Source organism: Mirounga angustirostris, unplaced genomic scaffold (genome assembly GCF_029215605.1).
Source record: "Mirounga angustirostris isolate CCGP_5_RB_7025 unplaced genomic scaffold, mMirAng1.0.hap1 SCAF_11, whole genome shotgun sequence".
NCBI classification, from domain to species: domain Eukaryota; kingdom Metazoa; phylum Chordata; class Mammalia; order Carnivora; family Phocidae; genus Mirounga; species Mirounga angustirostris.
In genome coordinates, this window is record NW_026991719.1 from 88394862 (window position 1) to 88411019 (window position 16158).

General features: G+C 35.0%; 1 pseudogene; it reads right to left on the reverse strand.

The window, feature by feature from the left end:
• Positions 1-10702: 10702 nt before the first annotated feature.
• On the reverse strand, positions 10703-15904 carry LOC135361986 (glyceraldehyde-3-phosphate dehydrogenase-like; annotated as a pseudogene).
• Positions 15905-16158: the final 254 nt, after the last annotated feature.

The following is a 16158-nucleotide window of genomic DNA, read 5'->3' on the forward strand; positions in this document are numbered from 1 at the left end:
CATAACATAATAAAATAAAATTTAAAAAATAAATAAAAGTAAAGACTCAGGACACCTGGGTGACTCAGTCAAAAAAAAAAAAAAAAGAAAATGTGTAAAAGACATGAACACATATCTCACTGAAGAAGATATACAGATAACAAATGAGCATATGAAAAGATGTTCAACAGGGCCATCTGGGTGGCTCATGATTTAGGCTCAGGTCATGATCTCATGGGTTGTAAGATTGAGCCCCTACATCTGGCTCCAGCTCAGCAGGGAGTATGCTTGAAGATTCTGTCCCTCTGCTCCTCCTCCCCTAAAATAAAAAAATAAATCTAAAAAAAAAAAGAAAAAATAAATAAAATAAAAACATTTTTCATCAGTTGATGGACACAAGGGTGCCTGGAGGAGTATACGACTTGATCTCGGGGTTGTGAGTCCAAGCCCCATGTTACGTGTACAGATTACTAAAAAAATAAAAATAAAATAAACATTATTCAATTGTTTGTTTCTGGTTATATAAATACAATTAATTTTTATAGATTTCGTGTTCAGCTACCTTGCTAAACTATCTTATTTATCCTAATGATTTATCTGTAGTTTCTTTTGCATATTCTGGTATACTATATTATCTGTGAATAATGATAACTTTGTCTCTTCCTTTTCAATCCTTATGCATTTTATTTAATTTAAATTTTTTGTATATTTAGGCTAGGTTCTTCAGTGGCAAATAGAAGTGGTAATAATGGGCAATGTTTGTCTTGTTTATGATTTTAAAGGGAATGTCTTCATTTTTTGATGAACTAGTCTACTCTTTTCCAAAGAATTTTTGCAGATACCCTTTATCAGGTTCAGAAGCTTCCTTCTACTTTTAGTTTTCTAAGAATTTTTCTTATAAATGGATGTGGAATTTTATCAAGTCCTTTCTATATCTGTTGAGATGATCATTTGGTTTTTCTTTTTAAATATTTGATGCAGTGAATTACCTTACAGTTGTTCCCCCTTATCTCTGGGGGTTACATTCCAATACCAGCAGCAGATGTGTGAAACTGCAGATAGTACCAAACTCTAGATATACTATGTTTTTCCTATACATATATACTTATGATAAAGTTTAATTTATAAATCAGGCACAGTAAGAGATTAACAATAACTAATAACAAAATAGAACAATTGTAACAATATACTATAATAAAGATATGTGAATATGGTCTCTCTCACAATATCTTCCTGTACTGTACTCACCTTTCTTCTTCTTGTGATGATGTGAGATGATAAAATGCCTGTGTGATCAGGTGAAGTGAGGTGAATGACATAGGCATTGTGATGTAGTATTGGATTACTATTGACCTTCTGACGATACATCAGAAGGAGGAACATCTGCTTCTGGATAGTGGTTGACTATGGGTAACTGAAAGTACAGAAAGTGAAACTGCAGGTAAGGGTGCATTACTGTATTTGGCATAAAAATAGCAAGATTTTTACTCCTTGAATAAATACCTTTTTTCTATGAAATGCTAATTTTTAATCTTTTATATTTGAAGATTTCATATATTTATTAGAGAGAGAGAGAGAAGGGGGAGGGGCAGAGGGAGAAGGAGAGAGAGTCTATTTTTTTTTAATTTTATTTTATTATGTTATGTTAGTCACCACACATCATTAGTTTTTGATGTAGTGTTCCATGATTCACTGTTTGTGTATAACACCAAGTGCTCCATTCAATAGGTGCCCTCTTTAATACCCATGACTGGGCTATCCCATCCCCCACCCTTCTCCCCTCTAAAACCCTCAGTTTGTTTCTCAGAGTCCATAGACTCTCATGGTTCGTCTCCCCCTCCGATTTCCCTCCCCTTCATTTTTCCCTTCCTGCTATTTTCTTCTTCTTCTTTCCCCCTCCTCCTCCTCCTCCTCCTCCTCCTCCTCCTCCTCCTCCTTCTTCTTCTTCTTCTTCTTCTTTTCTAACATATAATGTATTATTTGTTCAGAGGTACAGGTCTGTGATTCATCAGTCTTACACAATTCACAGCGCTCACCATAGCACATACCCTCCCCAATGTCCATCACCCAGCCACCCCATCCCTCCCACCCCCCACCACTCCAGCAACCCTCAGTTTGTTTTCTGTGATTAAGAATTCCTCATATCAGTGAGATCATATGATACTTGTTTTTCTCTGATTGACTTATTTCGCTTAGCATAATACCCTCTAGTTCCATCCTCATCATTGCAGATGGCAAGATTTCGGTTTTTTGATGGCTGCATAATATTCCATTGTATATATATACCACATCTTCTTTATCCATTCATCTGTTGATGGACATCTAGGCTCTTTCCATAGTTTGGCTATTGTGGACATTGCTGCTATAAACATTGGGTTGTATGTACCCCTTCTGATCACTACATTTGTATCTTTGGGGTAAATACCCAGTAGTGCAGTTGCTGGGTCGTAGGGTAGCTCTATTTTCAACTTTTTGAGGAACCTCCATACTGTTGTCCAGAGTGGCTGCACCAGCTTGCATTCCCACCAACAGTGTAGGAGGGTTCCCCTTTCTTCACATCCTCACCAACATCTCTTGTTTCCTGACTTATTAATTTTAGCCATTCAGACTGGTGTGAGGTGGTATGTCGTTGAGGTTTTGATTTGGATTTCCCTGATGCTGAGGGATGTTGAGCACTTTTTCATGTGTCTGTTGGCCATTTGTATGTCTTCTTTGGAGAAATGTCTGTTCACATCTTCTGCCCATTTCTTGATTGGATCATTTGTTCTTTGGGTGTTGAGTTTGATAAGTTCTTTATAGATTTTGGATACTAGCCCTTTATCTGATATGTCATTTGCAAATATCTTCTCCCATTCTGTCGGTTGTCTTTTGGTTTTGTTGACTGTTTCCTTTGCTGTGCAAAAGTTTTTTATCTTGATGAAGTCCCAGTAGTTCATTTTTGCCTTTGCTTCCCTTGCCTTTGGCGATGTTTCTAGGAAGAAGTTGGTGTGGCTGAGGTCGAAGAGGTTGTTGCCTGTGTTCTCCTCTAGGATTTTGATGGATTTCTGTCTCACATTGAGGTCTTTCATCCATTTTGAGTTTATTTTTGTGTGTAGTGTAAGGAAATGGTCCAGTTTCATTCTTCTGCCTGTGGCTGTCCAATTTTCCCAATACCATTTGTTGAAGAGACTGTTTTCCATTGGACATTCTTTCCTGCTTTGTCAAAGATTAGTTGACCATAGAGTTCAGGGTCCATTTCTGGGCTCTTTATTCTGGTCCATTGATCTATGTGTCTGTTTTTGCACCAGTACCATACTGTCTTGATGATGACAGCTTTGTAATAGAGCTGGAAGTCCGGAATTGTGATGCCGCTGGCTTTGCTTTTCTTTTTCAACATTCCTCTGGCAATCTGGAGTCTTTTCTGATTCCATACAAATTTTAGGATTATTTGTTCCATTTCTTTGAAAAAAGTGGATGGTATTTTGATGGGGATTGCATTGAATGTGTAGATTGCTCTAGGTAGCATTGACATCTTCACAGTATTTGTTCTTCCAATCCATGAGCATGGAACGTTTTTCCATTTCTTTGTGTGTTCCTCAGTTTCTTTCATGAGTATTGTAGTTTTCTGAGTACAGATTCTTTGCCTCTTTGGTTAGATTTGTTCCTAGGTATCTTATGGTTTTGGGTGCAATTGAAAATGGATCAACTCCTTAATTTCTCTTTCTTCTGTCTTGTTGTTGGTGTACAGAAATGCCACTGATTTGTATGCATTGATTTTATATCCTGCCACTTTACTGAATTCCTGTATGAGTTCTAGCAGTTTTGGGGTGGAGTCTTTGGGGTTTTCCACATAAAGTATCATATCATCTGCAAAGAGTGAGAGTTTGACTTCTACTTTGACGATTCAGATGACTTTTATTTCTTTTTGTTGTCTGATTGCTGTGGCTAGGACTTCTAATACAATGTTGAATAGCAGTGGTGATAGTGGACATCCCTGCCGTGTTCCTGACCTTAGGGGAAAAGCTCTCAGTTTTTCCCCATTGAGAATGATATTCGCTGTGGGTTTTTCATAGATGGCTTTTATGATATTGAGGTATGTGCCCTCTATCCCTACACTCTGAAGAGTTTTGATCAAAAAAGGATGCTGTACTTTGTCAAATGCTTTTTCTGCATCTGTTGAGAGGATCATATGATTCTTGTTCTTTCTTTTATTAATGTATTGTATCACATTGATTGATGTGCGGATGTTGAACCAACCTTACAGCCCAGGGATAAATCTCACTTGGTCGTGGTGAATAATTCTTTTAATGTACTGTTGGATCCTATTGGCTAGTATTTTGGTGAGAATTTTTGCATCCATGTTCATCAGAGATATTGGTCTGTAATTCTCCTTTTTGATGGGGTCTTTGTCTGGTTTTGGGATCAAGGTAATGGTGGCCTCATAAAATGAGTTTGGAAGTTTTCCTTCCATTTCTATTTTTTGGAACAGTTTCAGAAGAATAGGTATTAATTCTTCTGGAAATGTTTGGTAGAATTCCCCTGGGAAGCCATCTGGCCCTGGGCTTTTGTTTTTTGGGAAATTTTTGATGACTGCTTCAATTTCCTTAGTGGTTATGGGTCTGTTCAGGTTTTTTATTTCTTCCTGGTTCAGTTTTGGTAGTTTATGTGTCTGTCTCTAGGAATGCACCCATTTCTTCCAGATTATCTAATTTGCTGGCATAGAGTTTCTCATAATATGTTCTTGTAATTGTTTGTATTTCTTTGGTGTTGGTTGTGATCTCTCCTCTTTCATTCATGAGTTTATTTATTTGGGTCGTTTTTCTTTTCTTTTTGAGAAGGAGAAAGAGTCTTAAGCAGACTCTGTGCTAAGCACAGAGCTGGTCACAGGGCTCGATCTCATGACACTGAAATCATGACCAGAACTGAAACCAAGAGTCAGTCACTTTACCAACTGAGCCACTCATGCACTCCTGTAGACATATTTTTGAATAATCATTCATTTGCCTAAGGGTTATAAAACTATTCAGTTTTTCTATTTCTTTCCAGTTCAATCTTGGTAAGATATATCTCTATCTCTATCTATCTATCTATCTATCTATCTATCTATCTATCTATCTATCATCTATCTATCTATCATCTGTCTATCTATCTATCATCTATCTATCTATATCTTTCCAGTTCAATTTTGGTAAGATCTATCTATCTTTGGTTTATACAGATAGATACAATTTGTTGGCATAATTTTATTATATATTTTATATTTGTTTTTTGTCTGCAGTATCTATAATTTGGTACCCCATTTCATTCCTAATATTGTTTATTTCTGTCTTCTATCTTATTTTTCTTTGTTTAATCTTGACAGTAATTTCATTAGTTTTATTGGTCTTTTTAAAGAATCATCTTTTGTCTTCATTCATTCTCTATTGTTTGCTTTTGTCTATTTCATTCATTTATGCTTTTATTAATTATCATTTATTTCTATCTTATCTGGGTTTATTTTGCTGTTCTTTTACTAACTTCTTAAGATATATATATTTGGAGCTCTTTGGAAGAACACTGGAGACATAATGACTATCCTTAAATACTTGCGTGTATTCTTTTTTTACATAACCACACAGCAATTATAAAAATCAGGAAATTAACATTGGCTCATTACTATTATCTAATCTACAAACTCCATTCAAATTTTGCCATTTATGCTGATAATGTCATTTATAGAAAACAATTTTTGATTTCTGATCCAGGTTCCAGTTCAGGATCACACATCACATTTATTTGTGATATCTCTTTAGTCTCCTTTAAGCTAGAATAGTTCCTTATCCTTTCTTTGTCTTTAATGACCTTGATAGTTTTGAAGAGTTTAGGCTAGTTATTTTTGTACAATACTCTCAAATTGTGTTTATTTGTTTTTCCATGACTAGATTCAGATTACATGTTTTGGTAGGAGTACCACAGAATTAATATTGTGTCCTTCTCAGAGCCCTATATGAGGAATCAACAATGTTGATTTGTCCCTTTCTGTTGATATTAACTTTGATTTACAGGTTAAGGTAGAATCTACCAAGTTTCTCCACTGTACGTTTCCAATTTTTTAATTTGTATGTAACAAATATCTTAGGGAGAGATACTTTGAAATTATATAAAAATCCTACTCCTCAAACTTTTACCCACTTGTTTTAGTATCCACTGGAAATTCTTGCCTGAGTCAATTGTTATTATGATAGTTTGGTTTCCAGACTTTGATTTTTTAACCCCATAATTCCTTCTACTTTTGTTAGTTGGCATTCCAATGTAAAAAGATATTTTGCTCTTTATGTATTTATTTACTTACAGTAGTATGCATTTATGTATTCTTATTTTATTTGATAGGTTATAACTTATTACCATCATTATATATTTTGATACTCAAATAGAATAAGATCTGGCCAGTGAAAGCCCTTTGATAAGACACTTATATCTCTTTGGCATGTGCTTATTGTTACTTGAGCACTTCCTTACTTTCTGATTTTAAAAGGTACTCCAGACTCATCTTTTAATTTCCCAGCTCCAGCTCTGGAATGAGCCATTTCTTCAAGGAGTATATAGGCCAAGATATATATATATATGTATGTATTTCTATGTTTATTTATAGACATAAAATGCAAATTTGTTATTTTAATTTATGTTATTATATAACATTAAATATGTGCTATTATATATATAATAGTATGTATGTGTAAAAATCCAAGAGTTCACACTGATACCTCTAATTCTACTCCAACACCACAGAGTTGATTCTAGCCTTCCCACTTTCCACACTTGTAACTCTGTTTCCCAACAGTGAGAAATCTGGCTCCCATTATCCAAAATATATTTACTCATTTGCTCAATTCTAGAATGCACAGAAAGCAGTTTTATTATTGCTAACCCATTTCACTGTGAAAAACAAACCTGTAACTCTAGTTCAATATTTTTTTACATTTTTCTTTGGTATTTAGGCTGAGGACATCAAAACAGTATGTTCAAACATTATTTGGGTTTATTCTGTCCCCTCCTTCAGCTTTGTTGTAAGTTAGATTCATTTGTTTCTGTTTCCATTTTATTTTATGTTTTTCCCCATCCTTTTTTATTTTAGATTTTTTTGTATGTGAAACATTGACATGGTTCCAAAGTCAGAACCATAGACAAAAGAGTATTCAGAAAAGTGTAATTACCTCCATCCTCTATTCCCCTTTCCCATCCCATCCTTTCTACCCTGCACCCCCACCCTCCCATAGGTACAAATCTCATTATTTCTGCTTTTTACTTCCTATGTTTCCTTTTGCATACATGAACATTTATATATATCTTTTTATATTTATCCTTCTTATTTACACAAAAGGTAACTTACAATACACTTTTACACTTCGCTTTTTCCATCCACTTAACAGTATATCCTGGAACTAATGTTCAGAGGTCTTCTTCATTCTTTCTTTAAAAATTATAACTAGTAGACCTTTTCTTTTTTGAGCAGTTGTAGGTTAACAGAAAAAATTTAGCTAAAGGTATAGAGTTCCCATATGCTCCTCACTTTCCTGCAGTTTCCTTTATTTTTAACATCTTGCATTCATGTGGTACATTTATTACAAATGATGAGCCAATATTGACACATTATTACCAAAGTCCATAGTTTACATTAAGGTTCACTTTTGTGTTGTACATTCTGCAGGTTTTGATAAATGTATATTAACATGTATCTATTATTGTAGTATCATACAGAAAATTCACTGCCCTAAAAATCTCCTGTGCTCCAACTATTCATCCACCCATCCCTTCCAAATTCCTGGCAACCAGTGATCTTCTTGCTCTCTCAATAGTTTTGTCTTTTCCAGAAGTCATATAGGTGGAATAACACAGTATATAGCCTGTTCATGTTGGCTTCTTTCAGTTAGCAATATGCACTCAGGGTTCTTTCATGTCTTTTCATGTCATGATACTTCATTTCTTTTTATCTCTGAATAATATCCTATTGTATGAATGCATTATAGTTTGTTTATTCATTATAGTTTGTTATTCATTATAGTTTGTTTAGTCATTCATTCAATTCATAATTGAAGGGTATCTTGGTGGTTTCCATTTTTGGCAATTATTAATAAATCTATAAACATTTGTGTGCAGGTTTGTTTTTTTAAAGATTTTATGTTTTTAAGTAATCTCTGCACCCATTGTGGATCTCGAACTTACAACCCTGAGATCAAGAGTCACATGCTCTACCGACTGAGCCAGCTAGGTGCCCCTGTATGCAGGTTTTTGTGTAGAAATAAGTTTTCAACCCATCTGCATAAAATACAAAGGAGTACAATTGCTGGAAAATATGGTAAAATTATGTTCAGTTTTGTAAGAAACAGGCAAACTGTCTTCCAAAGTAGCTGTAACATTTTGCATTCCCACTAGCAATGAAAGAGAGTTCCTATTGCTCCACATCCTCTGTAGCATTTATTGTTGTCAGTGTTGTGAATTTTGGCTATTTTAATGGGTGTGTAGTGGTATCTCATTGTTTTAATTTGCATTTCCCTAATGATGTTGAGCATCTTTTCCTATGCTTATTGCCATCTGTATATCTTCTTTGGTGGGGTATCTCTTCCGATCTTTTGCCCATTTTAAAATTGTGTTGTTTTTGTGCTATTGAATTTTAAGAGTTCTTTATTTATTTTGGATACCAGTTCTTCATTTGATATGTGTTTTACAAAGATTTTCTCCCGATCTGTGGCTTGTCTCTTAACAGTGACTATTGTAGACCAGAAGTTTTTAATTTTAATGAAGTCTAACTTATTAATTTTTTATTTTATGGATTGTGCTTTTGGTATTGTGTCTAAGAAATTATTTGCCAAACCTAAAGCCACACAGGTTTTCTCTTGTTATCTTTTAGGAGTTTTGTAGTTTTGCATTTTACATTTAGGTTTATAATCCATTTAGGGTTAATTTTTGTGAAAGACTTAAAGTCTGCCTCTAGATTAATGTTTTTGCATGTGACTGTCCTGTAGTTCCAGCACTATTTGTTGAAAAAATTATCCTTTTTATATTGAATTGCCTTAGCTCCTTTATCAAAGATCAGTTGACTGTATCTGTGTGGTCAATTTCTGGTATCTGTTATGTTCCGTTGATCTGTCTCTTTTTTCACCTATACTACACTGTCTTGATTAAAGTAGCTTTATAGTAAGTCTTGAAGCCAGTTAGTGTCAGTCCTCTGACTTTGTTCTCCTTCAATATTGTGTTGGCTATTCTGTGACTTTTGCATTTTCATATAAACTTTAGGATTAATTTTTCAATATGCATAAAATAACTGATGGAATTTTCATTGGGATTACATTGAATCTATAGATCAAGTTGGAGAGAATTAATATCTTGATAATATTGTTTCTTTCTACCTGTGTACATGGACTATCTTTCCATTTATTTAGTCTTTGATTTTTTCCATCAGAGTTTTATAGCTTTCTTCATATAGATCTTGTACATATTTTGTCAGATTTATACCTAAGTATTTCATTTTCTTGGTGCTAATATAATTGGTGTTGTGGTTAAAATACTTTTTTAGCTTTATTGAGGTTTAATTGGTACAAAAAAATTGCACACGTCAAATGTATATGTCTTGAATGAGTTTGGACATATAAATATATTTGTGATACCTATCACCACAACCAAGGTATTAAACATATCCATTACCTCCAAAAATTTCACCGTGTTCTTTCATATTTTGCTTTGTTTTTGGTAAGAACATTTAACATGGGATATATCATCTTAACGTATTTTAAGGTGCATAACACTATATACAATGATACCATTTTCTTTTAAGTAAGTTCTATTTGCAACATGGGGTTTTAACTCATGACCCTGAGACCAGGAGTAGCATGCTCTTCTGACTGAGCCAGCCAGGCAACCCATTATTGTTTTTAATTTCAAATTCCAATTTTTCAACTGGAAACTGACTTTTGTGAATTATCCTTGTATCCTGTAAACTTGTTATAGTTGCTTCTTAGGAGTTTTTTTGGCTGATTCTTTGGGTTTTTCAGCAGAGACAATCATATCATCTGTGAACAAAGACAGTTTTATTTTTTCCTTCCCAATCTGTATACCTTTTCTTGCCATATTGCATTATCTAGGACTTTCAGTATGATGCTGAATAGGAATGATGTTGAATAGTGAGATGGACATCCTTATATTGTTTCTGATTCTAGGGGAATAGCATCTAGTTTCTTACCATTAGGGAATATGTCAGCCATAAGTGTTTGTAGATGTTCTTTATCAAGTTGAGGAAGTTCTTCTCGACTCTTTTTTTCTTTTTAAGATGTTATTTATTTATTTGAGAGAGAGAGAGAGAGTGAGAGAGAGAGCGCAAGAGGGGTAGGGTTAGAGGGAGAAGCAGACTCCCCGCCGAGCAGGGAGCCTGATGTGGGACTCGATCCCAGGACTCCGGGATCATGACCTGAGCCGAAGGCAGTCACTTAACCAACTGAGCCACCCAGGCGCCCCTTTCTCGACTCTTACTTTGCTAAGAGTTTCCATCATGAATGGTGTTGGATTTATCAAATGCTTTTTCTTTTTTTGGCTGGATACAGTCTACTTCATTGATCATACATGACAAGGTAGGACTCCCTAAACTTTTCCCCTTCTACAGGGGGTCTGGGTTTGAAATTGTATTGATGTTGGGAGATTCTCAGTGTGTTGAGAGATGAGTTGGGCCAAGGAGTCTCCAGTAACTGAAGGATTCTGTCTTCCTCTTGTGCTTTCATTGGAGCTGGTAGTCCAGGGGGCTCTTACTCCATGGAGGCCATGTGTCCATCGCCTGATTGCTGTAGCCAGATTCATTGTCATACCAAGAAATGAGCCAGACTAAATGGTCATTGAGAGCAATGCCAGCCCCAGCATCAGAGGTGGAAAAGTGAGTGTTGCTGTTGAAGTCCCAGGAGACAATTTGGTCCTCAGTGTAGCCCAAGATGCCCTTGAGGGGGCCCTCTAATGCCTGCTTCACCACATTCTTTATGTCATTTTATTTGGCAGCTTTCTCCATGCAGCAGGTCAGATCTATGACTGATACACTGGGGGTGCAGACATGTGAGGCCATGCCAGTGAGCTTCCCATTCAGCTCAGGAATAACCTTGCTCACAGCCTTGGCAGCACCAGTAGAAGCAGGGATAATGTTGTGGGCAGCCCCTTGGCCATCACACCACAGCTTTCCAGAGGGGCCATCCACAACATTTTGGGTGGCAGTGATGGCATGGACTGTAGTCATGAGTCCCTCTATGATGCAAAAGTTGTCATGGATGACTGCAGCCAGAGGGGCCAAGCAGTTGGTTGTGCAGGAGTCATTGCTGATAATCTTGGGGAGTTGTCATACTTTTCATGGTCCATACCCATCACAAACATGCAAGCATCAGCAGAAGAGGCAGAGATGATGACCCTCTAAAATGCTCATATTTTCTTGAGGATTTTTTTTATCTACGTTCATGAGAGACACTGGTCATAGTTTTCCTTTCTTGTAATATCTTTGTCTGATTCTGGTATTAAAGTAATGCTGACCTCAGAATGAGTTAGGAAGTATCACCTCAACTTCTATTTTCTAGGAAAGCTTATAGAGGTTTGTATAATCTCCTTAAATGTTTGGTAGATTTTACCTTGGTAGAATTCACCATCTGAGCCTGTTGCTTTCTGTTTTGGCATGTTATTATTATTGATTTAATTTTTAATAGATACAGACTTATTAAGATTGTCTATTTCATCTTTTGTGAGTTTTGGTAAATTGAATCTTTCAAGGAATTGTTCCATTTCAATTAAGTTATCTAATTTGTGAACATAGAGTTTTCTTTAATATTCCTTTATTATTCTTTTAATGTCTGTGGGATCAGTAGTGATGGTCCTTCTTTCATTTCTAACTTTAGCAAATTTGTGTGTGCTCTTTTTTTTTTTTCTTAGTTAAGCTAAGTACAAATTCATCAATTTTATTGACCTTTTCAAAGAACCAGCTTTTGGATTTGCTGATTTTCTCTACTGATTTCCTGTTTTCAATTTTAGTGATTTTGGTCTACTTTTTATTATTTCTTCTGCTTATTTTGTATTTAATTTGCTCTTCTATTTTAAAATTTATTCTACTTTTTTTCATTTCCTAAAGTGGAAGCTTAAATTATTGATTTTAGGTCCTTATTCTCTAATAGTCAATGCTATAAATTCCCTCTAATTACTGCTTTTGCTGCATACCACACATTTTATAATTTTAATTTAGTTTAAAATATTTTTTGTAGGTTCCAGTTTTTATTTGAAATCCAGTTAGTTAACAGATAGTGTAATATTAGTTTCAAGAGTAGAATTTAGTGACTTATTGCTTACATATAACACCCAGTGCTCATCACAAGTGCCCTACCCAATACCCGTCACCCATTTAGCCCAGCCCCTTGCCCACCTCCCCTCCAGCAACCCTCAGTTTGTTCTCTGTAGTTTAGAGTCTGCTTTATGGTTTGCCTTTCTCTCTCTTCCCCGCCCCCTATGCTCTTCTGTTTTGTTTCTTAAATTCCACATGAGTGAAATCATATGGTATTTGTTTTTCTCTGACTTATTTGCTTAGCATAAAATATTCTAGCTCCATCCATGTCATTGCAAATGGCAAGATTTCATTCTTTTTTATGGCGGAGTAATGTTCCATTATATATATATACCACAACTTCTTTATCCATTCATCAGTCAAAATATGTTTTAATTTCTCATGAGACTTCTTTGAACCACATGTTATTTAGAAGTGTGTTGTATTTGGTCTTTTTTTCAGCTTTTTGTTATGGATTTCTGGTTTAGTTTCATTGTAGCTTGAGAGCATATTTTGTATGGCTTCTCTTCTTTTAAATTTGTTAAGTTGTGTTATATGTCCTAGAATATGGTCTATCCTGGTGAATATTCTGTATGAATTTGAGAAGAATGTGCATTCTGCTGTTGTTAGATAATGTATTCAATAGGTATCAGTTAGATCCAGTTAACTATTGGTACTGTTCAATTCAACAATGTCATTTTAAATTTTCAGGCTGCTGGATCTGTTCATTTTTTAATTTTTATTTTTAGGTAATCTCTACACCCAGCATAGGGCTCAAACTTACAACTCCATAGTCATGAGTCATATGCTCCACTGACTGAGCCAGCCAGGCGCTGCTGGATCATTAATTATTGGTGGAGGAATGTTGAAATCTCCAGCTGTAATAGTGGATTTATCTATTTCTCCTTGAAGTTCTATCGGCTTTTGTGTACATATTTAGACACTGTTGTTAGTTGCATACACATTAAGGATTGCTCTGTCTTCCTGGTTAATTAAACTTTTATCATTATGTAATGCCCTTCTTTATCCCTAATAATTTTCCTTGCTCTGAAGTCTGTTTTGTCTGATATTAATAAAGCCATTCCAGCTTTCTTTTGATTACTATTGCCATGTTAAATTTTTCTCTATCCCTTTACTTTTAATCTATATATGTCTTTATATTTAAAGTGTCTTTTTTGTAGGCAACATATAGTTGGGTCTTGTTTTTTGTTTTTTGATCCATTTTGACAGTCTCTGTCTTTAACTGGTATATTTAATCTATTGACTTTTAAAGTGATTATTGATACAGTTGTATTAACACCAACCACATTTGTTATTGTTTTCTATTAGTTGCCCTTGTTCTTTATTATTATTATTTTTTTTTTTTTTTGGTCTTCTACACTTTTTCTGTCTTCTCTGGTTTTGAGTATTTTGCATGATTTCATTTTTTCTACTTTCTTAGCATATCAATTACATTTCTGTTTTACTTTTTAGTGGTTGTCCACTCATTTGCAATATACATTTACAACTAATTCAAGTCTACTTTCAAATAGTGGTCTACTATTACATGGATAGTACAGGTAGCTTATAACCAAGTATTCCCATTTCTTCCCTGCTGTCCCTCATAGCATTGTTGTCATTCATTTCACTTATCCATAAGCTATATCCCTGAATGCATTGTCGCTATTATTTCGAACAAACTGTTACGTGTTAGATCGATTAAGTATAAGAGAAATAAAAGGTTTTATTTTACCTTCATGTATTCCTAATCCTCCTAATGTTTTTCCTTTCTTCATGTAGATCTGAGTTTCTGATTTATATAATTTTTCTTCTTTCTGAAGAACTTCTAAAAACATTTCTTGCAAGGCAGATCTAGTAGCAACAAATTCCCTCAATTTTGGTTTGAGAAAGTATTACTCTTTCACTTTTGAAGAATCATTTTTTTTTAAAAGATTTTGTTTATTTATTTGACAGAGAGACAGCGAGAGAGGGAACACAAGCTGGGGGAGTGGGAGAGGGAGAAGCAGGCTTCCCGCTGAGCAGGGAGCCCGATATGGGGCTTGATCCCAGGACCCTGGGATCATGACCTGAGCTGAAGGTAGAAGCTCAACGACTGAGCCACCCAGGCACCCCGAAGAATCCTTTTTACAGGGCACAGAAGCCTGGTTGTGTTTTTTGTTTGTTTGTTTTTAGATGTGTCTCTCTTTTTTATTTCACATAACCACAATGTCATTATTCACACCTAAAAACATTTAATAATGATTTCTTAATATCATCTAATCTTCAGTCAGTTGTTTTCCTTCAAATTTTTGTTTGTATTATAAATATCTTTTTACAGTTGATTTATTTGGAGTTTTACATTCTAATATATGTTCTTGGTGAACAAACAGCTGAATCTTGATATTTTATTACTCAGCAAAAAATAGATAATGATGATTTGTTTTTTAACACTTTAATATTTTAATCCACTTTCTTCTTCCTTTGTAGTTTCTGAAGAGAAGTCAACATAATTCTTATCCTTGCTTCTTTATGTGTAAGGTGCTTTCCTCCTCTATATTCTCTCTTTTTTCCACCATCATTCGTCTCCAAGTCTCAAGACAGGCAATATATTCCTTTTGGTTATTGAAAAGGCAGATTTATTTCTAGATTATTTTTTTTTTTTAAAGATTTTATTTATTTATTTGAGACAGAGAGAATGAGAGAGAGAGAGAGCACATGAGAGGGGGGAGGGTCAGAGGGAGAAGCAGGCTCCCCGCCGAGCAGGGAGCCCGACGCGGGACTCGATCCCGGGACTCCAGGACCATGACCTGAGCCGAAGGCAGTCGCTTAACCAACTGAGCCACCCAGGCGCCCTCTAGATTATTTTTAAATTACCTCAGAAATTGGGGGTTCAGGATTTGTATAAGGACCTTTTGGTTGATTCCACACCTGAAGAGGCCCTGGACTTTGTCTTCTGTTCTCTGTGTCCTTTAAATATGTAAAAAGTAATGCTTAATTCCACCCAATTTGGTGAGTATTATTAAGAAGAAAGCTTCAGTGTTCTACTTAACTTTCTGGGAAGCTATTCCTTTAAGTTTTTAAATTTTAATTCCAATATAGTTAATGTACAGTTATATTAATTTCAGGTATACAATACAGTGATTCAATAATTCTATACATGGATGCCATATTTTTTAATACCTAGCAAAACTATTCCTCATCTTTTGTCAGACCCTAAAATGCACTAAAATATTTTTGTTGTTTTCAGATGGAGGATCATTCTAGGCACAGCCTGTTTTGTTGCTGAAAATGGAACCTTTCTGAGAAACCAGAAAAGATAGTAGTTTTATGTTTTCCTATGTTTTGTGTGCAACAAAAATATATTCCACTATTTTTTGGTTTGAAGATATATTTTTATTTTAGAGTAGTGATTGATAATACAGTTGATCCTGAAGGACTGGAAACAACATATCAATAATTAAAAGGAGATAAATTATCTTATAATTATTACTATCAACTTTATTTCCTTCTACTTGAAAAACAGATTACAAAAGATAACTGAAATTTTTAGGCATTATTCATTGCTTCATTTTTTAAGAGAAAGCCTTTAAATACATCTTCTCTTACCACTGTACTTGAAGTTAGGTTATCAAAATCTTTAGTGTTATTTTTCTTCATAGCTGTGATAAATCTGAATGAAAGCCATATTACAACATCTTGGCAATTTCTGTGGATTATAAGGACCCAGTCTTTCAACATGTGAAGGTGTATTGTGATTACTGAATGATATATGTCACATCTTTAGAAATCCCCCTGTCTTGAGGTACCTGGGTGGCTCAGTTGGTTAAATGTCCGACTTGATTTTGGCTCAGATCATGATATCAGGGTTGTGAGATTGAGCCTCATGTTGGGCTCTGTGCTCAGCAGAGAGT